Source organism: Silene latifolia, unplaced genomic scaffold (genome assembly GCF_048544455.1).
Source record: "Silene latifolia isolate original U9 population unplaced genomic scaffold, ASM4854445v1 scaffold_407, whole genome shotgun sequence".
Lineage (NCBI taxonomy): Eukaryota > Viridiplantae > Streptophyta > Magnoliopsida > Caryophyllales > Caryophyllaceae > Silene > Silene latifolia.
The window spans coordinates 50,300-58,310 of NW_027413332.1; the positions used below are offsets into that span (position 1 = coordinate 50,300).

An 8,011-nucleotide genomic window follows, 5' to 3' on the forward strand; every position below is an offset into this window, starting at 1 on the left:
TATAGGCGTAATAGCCTCTAGTTATCTTTCGGGGGTTCACCCTTCTTTTGTACCAAAAAAAATAATGAGGATAACTTCTTTTTCTTAGTTTAGTGATTAAAACGGAGTATCATAATAGTAAGTCACGAGTTTCAATATCTATCCTCATATATAGTACTGTATTGTGCCTCATGTAACACCCAACTTTTTTTTAAAGATAAACCTTATGTATTGATAATCTATTAAGAAACCCTCATTGTTACATCGTTATAAAACTTAAGATGTTTCTACAATAAGCTCTTATTAGCAGCATAGTAAAAAATACTCAGTTATGATCAATATGCTATAGAATATGTAGTTTAAGTCCTAATCTACTATTTCACTCGACATAATTGTATACATCTCTATTATTACTTGTTCATTGGTTTACTTTTTAGTGTAGCTTAAATTGAATTGCTTAGTTTTAAAATCCAATCACCTCTTGTCCGAGGTCGATTGAAACGACTAGTATTGACCTGGCCTTTGGTGGACTCGACCCTCAAATAGTGCAACAACATTCGTTCACTTTGCAAAGTATTTTAAAACATACATAAAGGTGATCGACCCATTTGCTACGGCAACCTATACACTGCCAATAACATAGCATAACTCATATATAACACAAATTTTCATTGTAGACGGACATTATCCGTCTAAAGCTGAAGACGAACTGCATAACACAATACATATAACGCATTACATGGGAATTTTATTTAGAGGTATATAACTAGTAAACTAGTAGTATTGGTGGTGGTGGACTGGTGGTAGCAGACATAGCTACTAACATCATACATTATTGGATATAATTACGGGTATTGCGACCCATAATTATATAATACGGAGTATTATTTTTCTTAAGTAACCATAGGTTAACATTTTTAATCCATGATTATATTAAATCATAAATCCGAAATTTGCATTGAGGATAGCACTGTTGGGGACTGGATCAACGATTTTGTCATTGACTCTCGTTTTCGAGTCCGAGTCTTCGGCCTCACACGTGGTTAGAGCTTTTTCCAAATTGAGAAGGATTTCGTCCCAATTGATCAAATCCATGCTCTCTTTGGTTCCACAAGTTGCGTAAACCTGTCATTCAAAAATTATTGAACCAAAGTGGCTTGAGTATAGTGGAGTGCGGGGGTGCCTCAAAGCGTTGCAATGGCAACGAATTGAGAGGTCCCGGGTTCGACTCCCTACACGGGACTGCTGCGGTTACCTGTCATCCTTAAGGATGTCTTACATGGCACACGTTGTTTGCAGGGTATTGCATGTGCCCGGGGGGACTCAACCCCTCGTCACGAAAAAAAAAAAAAAAATTGATTATTGTGGCGTACAAACTAATTAAATCAGGTTGTAAAAGTTTTGTGTGAGGCGGTTTTATACTAATATAGTTGTAAAACGGATCCAAACACAACCTTATTAGTTGGTAAAGTGGTTATTAAAAGATTCTGTTTTACGATAAATCTACCTAGTATAAAAGATGGGTTTTTTAAAGAAATCCTATTGGTCCCTTGATTTTAGGATTGAAAAAATAATTCGTTTGGTAGGGACCCCCATGTTCATTCCACTGATTTAATTACTCTCTCACTTAATTTTAGTTACTTTCCATTTCATTTAATTCATGATTTCATTCAAATTTAATTCATTGGTCATTTAATTACTCAAAAAATCACAAGAATATTTCATTTATTTCATGGTTTCATTCAGATTATATTCATGGTTCATTTAATTAAGGTATAAGAATATCCACATAATAAAAGTATTCAAAAACTATTTACTTAATTCCTTCAAAAAAAACTATTTAGTTAATGTAAAAAACAATCATAATTAAGAAAATACATTAATCTGAATGATTAAGAAATTCATATTTTTGTATTAAGTACGAGAAAAAGACGCCTAAAAAATGGTACAAAAGCGCCAAAAATGATTAGAAAATTGATAATATAATCAAACCTCATAAGATAGATGCGGTGGTTAAGATTTATCATATCACACACAAAACATATGAAAAGTATTTCAAGAAGGATGAACTGAAATCCAAAATTTTAGTTCAAGTTCAATAAGACTGAGAAGGTAGAGAAAAGATAAACGGAGTCTCATTATTCTTGGCCTTATTTTTCCGCCGAGGAGAGCCCGAGATTAGGAGGGTTAATATTATTCGTCTACAACCATAAGTTGATGTTTGATTTTCACCTGTGACATGAATACACTCATTTGAAATGAAAAATAATATTTATTCGTAAATTTAAAATTGAACTTAGTTCAAGATTTGTTAAACTTGATACGATCTTGTTTGGTAGATGGAGAAAGCAATTTATAATAGTTGATCACATTAAAAAAGACGGTTAGCATGTTTTGTAGTACCAGGTTTGATTGTCAAATTAAATTAGCAGAATTAAGAAAGATGTTTGGTAAATAGTTGATTATGGCACCATTAAATTGTTTGGGAGCGGTGATCTCGTTTTCTTTCAGTATATTCAAACTAAATTTGCATGTAAAATCAAATCCTTTTCGTGTGATTTAGGCCGCGAGTTTGACAACACTTTGTTTCATGATTTCGCAAATAAAAAATGGCCTTGTGAATCTTTTTTCGTGCCCACACACTTTTTCTCAAAAAAGTAAGGCGGAACGTATGATCCGCCGTCTCAATGATATTGTCAAGTCTCCTGTCAGGCTGTCACACGCCTCCAAGCTCCATCCCCCTTTCCTTTGGGGCAGATGCTCTCAATCTTTGCTTTGTCTATATTCAAAATATTCTCCCAACAAAAATTCTCCAATTTAGGTCCCCAACTTCCGCTCTCTTCTCAAGAGACCCATCCTATGCTATGACCATCTTCGTGTCTTTGGTTGTGCTTGTTATCCGCTCTCTTCTCAAGAGACCCATTCTATTCTATGACCATCTTCGTGTCTTTGGTTGTGCTTGTTATCCAAATATATCTGCCAAGCGTCCTCAAATCGTTCCTCAAATCGGTTTTCTCGTGTAGGATTACACATGTCATGAAACCATCTCAACCAAAAGCTTAGGCTGATGGTTGGAGTTCCAAGATCGGTTTAGACTCAAACACGCCTCCTCACACGAATGCACTTTGGGCTTTAAGTGTGGATGCAACTACAAGCTCCCGATATCTAGTGCTGCTAATATTCCACTTTAGAATTGAGGGAGGTGGGATTCGAACCCGTGAACTCTTGGTCACACTTGTTCTGATACCATGTCAAAAAAAACTGAAACCAATGGTTGGAGTCTCAAAATCAGTTTTATACTCTAAGAACAATAACTTACAACAATCTCTTCACTATTAATTTTTTTTTTTTTTGATGACGAGTGGGTTGAGTCCCCCCGGGCCCATGCGTTCCCGCACCACCACATGGACCATGTAAGCCACCCCATTCGGGGGCTGCAGTGGCCAAGTGATCATCGCCCCAGCTGGTAGTCGAACCTGGGACCTCTCAACTTCTGCATTTCTGCAAGCTTCAAGCAGGGGCGGCCAATGGAATATTGAGGCCCTGTTCTAAATATTAGACGGAAGCCCTTCAGACGATTATCTCGTTTTTTATATAGCTAAAAGAAAATATTAGATCTTTTATATCCGAGGACACGCGGTATTCAAAATCTCTAATACTGCGAGATGTGAATATAAATAAAAGAAGTCAATGTATTGATTTTAATCATAAACTTTAATCGTATTAGTATCGTAAATATATCCTTCCATTTACACAATTTGAGAAATAAGGCTACGGGGAATAAAAGTGAGCAATGGAAGTGCACCATTGATGGTAACATGTTTGTAAGAGTTGGCCAATTGATCAACAATTTCTTGATAAATGAATCCTTTTTTAAAAATGGTAGGTGGATTTGTATTTTATATGGTGAACGGAATATCTTCGTAAACACAAATTATAGAATAAGACGATCCTACACCCCGTGACGTGATTCATTTGCATAATGAGACCGTTTCACAAAAATAATTCGTCTCACTTAATAATAATATTATTTGATTAAATTCTTACAAATGGTTTTTTAAAACTTATGAATAAGAAATTTAAAGAGATTAAAAGAAAGAATGATACCAAAATATAATTTTAACTAACTAAAGAAAAAGAATATTAAGTGACGGTCTCATCTCCCTTACTACTAAGAGAATAAAATTCTCAAGTAGTTTTCCCGCCTAACTTACACTACTCTTTGATGGACCAATCTAAGTTGGGCCGTCGAGTTTTACTAAATCAAATTTGCTTTTGCGTCAAGTCTAACTAACCAGTTCATAGACTATACATCTGAGGTAGTACCTCTTATTGTTTATTTTCTGAGTTTTATTTTAAAGTTTTTGAGTTCTGCTTTATTATAAAGTTTTTGAGCACATTTACTACACCATTACACTAAAAAAATATAATATTGCTCAAAAACTATATTTATAAATGGTAATATGCTCATAAAAAATGTGTATATGCTCAAAAACTACAAGGTCTGAGGTACTACCTCGGATGCGTAATCCTTTTTCTCCTAGCTAACGTATGATTTGAATCAATTGAAAACCTATACATCGAAACAAATGTATGCTTTGACTTTTCGAATAAATGCAATCCCATACAAGGAAACAACCTCTCAAATTATGCAATTTTTACAATATTATCCCTAAAATATGCAATCACAATCAATTACTCCCTAATATATTATGCAATTTTACAACATATCAATTGCACTCTCGAATTATGAAATCTTTATTTTAGTAATATGGAGTAAGGAGTATTTTTTAAATAATGTATAACAATTTTTATGTATTTTCTTATAGGAAATAGAAAGTGAAAATGTTAGTTTTAATAATTTGTAAATCGTCTTTTTAGAGGCATAGTATATTATTTTTACCAGTTTTCTTAATAAGACTAATGGGTTTTTTACCTAGATTTTACATCTAACTTAATTTCATAAATTAGTTCCCCTTATCGATTTAACATTATAGTGTTATTATTAATAGTAAACTTTCTTTTCTATCTCCTTACTATTATTATAGTTAGTATATTATAACATTAAATTTAAAATAGCTTTAATTTATACAAATAATTTTATTAAAAGTTCCTCTTTATAAATTCCATCTTAAAAATACCGTGCTATAGCACGGGAACTACACTAGTCAACTAGCAATTTATGTAGAACAAAGAGAAAGTCACGACTCCCAAAAAAAAGATGTAAAAATGATAGCATTGGAGATCGAGCCTTAGATCTATCTTTGAGGTTACATTTGCTAGTATCTACCGCTATGGCAAATGAAGTATAATTGTTGAAAATGAACGTTTAAATATACTTATAATGGGTTGTGTCAAGATGAGGCCCCAACCTTGTTGGGCCCCGGTTCGGCGAACCGAAATGCACTAGTTACGGGCCGCCGCCTTCACGAGGTTTAAATTCACCTACCACCTGACTAACACAACTTGGTTATTATTAATTAATATTTACTTGTTCAATATTACTCCTTTTTAGTGTAGCTTAAATTTCATCGTTTTAAAACTCAATCACCTCTTGTTCGACGTAGCTAAACCTTTGATTGAAACAACTAGTATTCATTTCGCGTTTTATGGACTCGACCCTCAAATAGTGCAATAACATCGGTTCACTTGCGAGGTATTTTAAAACATAAAGGTCATCGACCCATTTGCTACAACAAGTCGACAACCAATACTGTATTGCGGTATAAATATAAACTCAAGACTGGCAATACCATGTCATAACTCATAACTCATGTATAATACATATAACTTACTTATGACGAGTACATGATAATTTTATTTAGGTGTATATATGTATTTGTGGGTCATGTAACCCATAATTATACTGTATAATATACAGTACTATTTTTCTTAAGTAATCATAGGATAAGATATTTAATCCATGATGACATTATTAAGCCATAAATCCGAAATTTGCATTGAGGGTAGCAGTGTTTGGGACTGGATCATAGATTTGGGCATCGACACTCGTCTTCGAGTACGAGTCATGAGCTTCAGATGTGGTCGAACCTTCCTCCAGATTTTGAAGGATTTGGTCCCAACTGATCAAATCCATGCGCTCTTTGGTTCCACAAGCAACATAAACCTGCAGTCATACAAAAATCGATTATTGTAGCGTACATACAAGCCAAGTCTTATTTATTTATTGACCTAAATATAACCACCTTTACTAGCTTGTGACGCGTCACAATTTACAACTGAGAATTTGTCTAAATTAATAATCACAACTTTTTAAAAAAAAAAAAAAAATCACAACCTAGATATGTAGTATCCATACTTCATTACTTCCCACTACTCCCTTCCATCAATAAATTATTTACATTTTCCTTTTTCGACTATTCAACATCCAGTCTCTCACGTTTGATTAAAATGTTTCGCAAAAAAAAAAATAAAATAATAATAAACAAATGATTGAAACAGAGAAAATATATAATTAGGTTAACTGGGTCGAGATTGATACCCGGTTAGGAGTTGAAGGTGAGGTATTATCAGCAGGAGCATAAAATGCAAGGATCCATGCACACGGGAAGCCACTCTCGTTAGGGGGCTACTGTGTCTGTACGGCAGCCATGGAACCTAATTCACCATCCCTCACATGAAGGAATTTGGAATTAGCATTGTTCGGAATGTTATCAGGAAAGGCACCTGTTGAAGGACTTCCGAACCAATTGATACACCTATCCAATGTCATCAAACTTGAAGGAGTCTTGTTGTTCATTGTGGCCCTTGTGCCAAATTGCATTTGTTTCGCCTTAACATCTGAACATGCTCCTCTTCCAACTTGCATCGATGCCATTTTTCTGTAGTTTACATAAGAAAATCATTTGGGAAATGTATTGAGATTCGTTGTCTCAAAATTACGCTTATATTAGTACACCCTTTGTCCTGATTATTTGTTAAAAGCAGTTCGTAGATTAAACCACAATACTTGTACTACCAGTCTACCACTGGTGGTATAGTTTATGAGTTTTTCGTAAAATATACGAGTTTAATTGTAAAGTTTATGAGATTTATTTGTTGTTAAATTTTCGAGTGTCTTCAAATAAATTATTTGTTCAAAAAATTACCATGGAATTCAAAAACAACAATTCATGGATTATACAACCAGGTTGTATATGTTGACGTGAATCCGAGCTTTGTGATAAAGTATTCGAGCTTTATGTTAAATAATATGAGCTTTACTAGAAAGTATTGAACTCATCAATTACACATTTAAAACATGAACTTTGAATTAGCTTTAATAAATACATATAAGTTCGGATTCTTATACCTTTGTTATATAATGTTTATGATGATACAACTGGATGTATAATCCTATTTGTGCAGAAAGAATGCATACAAACTCAATACTATTATCTTAACTCATAAACTTTGAAACGCCTCAGGAAAATACACAATAAAAACATTCTCAAAATGAAAACGCAAACAAATAATTACCTCTTGAAAATTGGGTAGATATATGTAAAAAACGCGCTCTTTTATATATATATTTGTTAATTCACACAAACTCTCTGTTCATCTTGATTGAATTTATAAGCAAGTAAGCTAAGTAGAATATTGTAAAAGCAAATTGTCTTACAAACTTTATACTTCCTGCGTCGAATTCAAGCTTCATCTAGATTCGTCATGGTGAATTGTGATGGAGATTTTATCCAACAGAATAGTATCAATGTTATCTACAAATGGTGTAATGAAACGATTGTCGCCATTTATTTTTGTTTGAGGTGTATCTTTCATTCTCTCTTTATAAATTCCTTTTTAAGTGAAGGGGGAACGATAAGTCGATAACGATAAAGACTTGTGGAAAACGGCATCTTTAAGTTACTACTCCTACAATAGTTTTGGTATAAAACCGTCATACATAAATATTATTATAAAATAAAGTGATATTTTACTTAATTAACCCCATTGACATAATTATTATCGACCACTATTTTTTAATGATAAGCGGATCAAAGTCTTTTGGACATACTCAAGTTATTAGGAGACC

At 33.5% G+C, this 8,011-nt stretch overlaps 1 long non-coding RNA gene across 1 annotated transcript; it reads right to left on the minus strand.

The window, feature by feature from the left end:
* Nucleotides 1–5,711: 5,711 nt before the first annotated feature.
* On the minus strand, nt 5,712–7,558 carry LOC141639479 (uncharacterized). The gene is made up of 3 exons (XR_012542543.1): nt 7,459–7,558; nt 6,482–6,821; nt 5,712–6,106 (listed from the first exon to the last, which is right to left on the minus strand). It is a non-coding gene; the product is annotated as an uncharacterized LOC141639479 (long non-coding RNA).
* Between the last annotated feature and the right edge of the window lie 453 nt (nt 7,559–8,011).